General features: G+C 44.9%; 1 pseudogene; it reads left to right on the forward strand.

Annotated features, from left to right (window-relative positions):
• The first annotated feature begins 943 nt into the window (after positions 1-943).
• Positions 944-2680, forward strand: LOC102017740 (annotated as a pseudogene).
• The last annotated feature ends 273 nt before the right edge of the window (positions 2681-2953 follow it).

Raw genomic sequence — 2953 nt, forward strand, 5'->3', positions numbered from 1 at the left:
ACAATGATCCTCCTGCCTCAGCCTCCCGAGTGCTGGGATTACAGGCATGCACCACCACGTTCAACCTGGCAAGGACTTCTTGGTTATGATTATTATTATTATTATTATTTTTTTTTTTGTGTGGTGATGACAGTGCTGGATATTACTGTGTGAACCAAGGTCATGGTCTCACAACATCAAGGATTGACGTCTTAAATCAAAAGAAGGAAGTTAGAGTTTTTATTGGAAATAAGGAAAACAGTTCCTGAATTTCCAGGAGAGGTCCAGAGTGGGTGGGTATGTTACCGGGTTCTCGGATGCTGGGGACTCCTAGAGGTGCTTTCTAGGGTTGGGGTTAGAAATCTATCTGTTGGATCCACCACACAGTAACAATCTTGGCCATGAATATAACACAACATCACGGTATTGATATTTTGTTAATTGGGTCTAACATAGTAGAAGTGGCAAGTACTTTAGGCACCTTATTAAAAACTAAAAAAGCAGTGGATATGGTGGCACATACCAGCACTTGGGAGGCTGAGGCAGGAAGATTGCCATGAATTTGAGGTCAACCTAGGCTATATATATAGTGAGTTCAAGGCCAGTCTGGACTGCACAGTGAGACCCTGTCTAAACAAACAAAAAACAAAACAAAAACCTTCAAAATTCCGTAAGTCCAGGCTATAGTACCAGCTGCCGTTCAAGTGGACCTTATGAACCAGCAGATCCAATGAAAATATTTGTGTCAAATAAGGATGTTATATATAATCTCTAGCAAGCACCAATATTTGGATCAGCACTGACTTCCAGAATGTGAGTAAGTGCACACCCTTTTCTGTAACTGCTCTCATTTCTCTTGCTTCTGGGCCCTGGAGATGTTGAAAGCCTACCCACAGGAGACTGAATAACCATCTGACCCAAGCTTCCCATTTTAAGTTAGTTCATTTATCTCCCCTACCGAGCAATGGGGCTGGGTATCGTAGCAACAATCTATCCTCAGGTAGAAAAGGTATCTAAGAAATGCGGCTCAAGCATGTCTGGAAGGTGAGGATGTGAATAAGTTTCCCGAGTGGGTAATTTTCCTTTGACCCCAGCTCCCGCCACACTGCCTCTTCATGGGCAGTTTCTTATGACTACAGCCGGTTCACAGATGGCTCGGCACCATATGCTGGCACCGCACGAAACAGGATGGCTGACGCATTACAGCTCCACTCCGGTGGCTCTGAAGGACAGCGGTGTGCTGAAGATTCATTGAGGATTCAAATCCTTCAGAAAAGATTTGGATCACCTAACAGGTAGAGAACACTAAACAGCTGAGATCCTGGCCGAGGGCAAAGGGAATAAGGAATGAATAGTAGAAAACTAAAGCTCTAAATACTAACCATGGCCTGTGACCAGTTACAGAAATGCGAACTGCTAAAGCAATATATATTTTCTCCCACTTGTCATACACGTCTGTAATTATAATATATAAATGCTATGATAATTATACACAAATAAATATATCAATGAAAACATATGTAGATAATTTTCTGTCTTTTTCTTCCTGTATTTTATGCAAACTGAAAGCTTATAGTTCAGTTTTCTGGTAATAGAATTGTAAAATAGGAATGTGCTTTGTTTTGAGAATTGTTAACATAGCCCAGAGATAGCTACAACGACTGCTAGGACTTTCCATGTCTTTATTTTGGGGAATGGGTGAGAATGTATTTGTACCAAAGGTTTTGCACCTTATAGGTCATATGGAAGTTCAAAAATGTGGGGGGCGGTAAGCCAAGCATGGTGGCCCATGCCTGTAATCCCAGCACTCAGGAGGCTGAAGCAGGAGGATCTTTTTGAGTTCAAGATCAGCCTGGGCTACAAAGTGAGCTCAAGGCCAGCCTGAACTGCATGGTGAGACCCTGTCTCAAAAAGGAAAAAAAAAATGTGTGTTGGGGGGCAGGCCGCAGCAAGCGGGGAATGCTGTGCCCAGCGCCCTCCAAGGGAGCTGTGTGTCAGTGTTCCTGGCTACAGGGAGCTGCCTCAAAAGTTTTCTGCTGCCAGGGCAGGCCAAGGGGCTCTAGCATCAGCCAGGTATCAAAACTGTGCTGAAAGGGCAAGGCCCTAAACAGGCACTCTCCATCCCTGAGAGCCATGTGTCTTGGCCGGATGGTTTTGGATTAGGATTCTCACTGGAATAACCCACCACTGGCTTACATGCTATGTCCAGGGACCTAGATGCCTATCCATGAAAGCATTTGTATGTAATGGCGAGCGCTCCATTTGGAGAAGAAGCTAAAGAATCTCCCACTGAGGAAGAAGAGGAAGGCAGTCGTGATGATGTTGAACCTATTACTGGATTTAGATTTGTGCCTCATGATAAATCAGTATCCGAGGCTACGTTCAGCCTTCAGGCAGATCCTGAGGAGGGAGACTCGGGTGACTACGATGGAGAAGAGTATGACGTGGAAGCATGTGAGCAGGGACAGGCAGGTGTCTCCACGTTTTATTCCTGTGAAGAAGGATTATCCCGTTTAACAGCAGAAGGGCAAGCTACACTGGCGCTACAATACAAAGAATGTTTTCTCAGTCTGTGAGCAGCCAGTATAACGTGGCCAGGTTCTGGGCAGAAGATTCAAAAAGAGATTATGAAGACAGCACGGAGGTAGATACCACACCAACAGTTGGCCAGCAGATTGAGAATGCGGCTGTTGATTGCTGAAAATGATTTCTTTCTGCTCTCAAATCCTGCTCATAACTGTTGGGGAGAACCTGGTGCCTCTTCCCTCTGGAGTAAGCTGTCTTCTTCCTTCTCCAAAACTCACTTATACCAGTTCTCCCTCAAGACAAACTATGCTTGGCGCACACCTATCATCCCAGCGCTCGGGAGGCTGAGGCAGGAGGATTGTTGCAAGTTCGAGACCAGTCTGGGCTACAAAATGAGTTCAAGCCCAGCCTGAACTGCATAGAGATCCTGTCTCAAAAAGACAAAAAA

This window comes from Chinchilla lanigera, unplaced genomic scaffold, assembly GCF_000276665.1.
Source record: "Chinchilla lanigera isolate Chin_1 unplaced genomic scaffold, ChiLan1.0 scaffold00051, whole genome shotgun sequence".
Taxonomy (NCBI): Eukaryota; Metazoa; Chordata; class Mammalia; order Rodentia; family Chinchillidae; genus Chinchilla; species Chinchilla lanigera.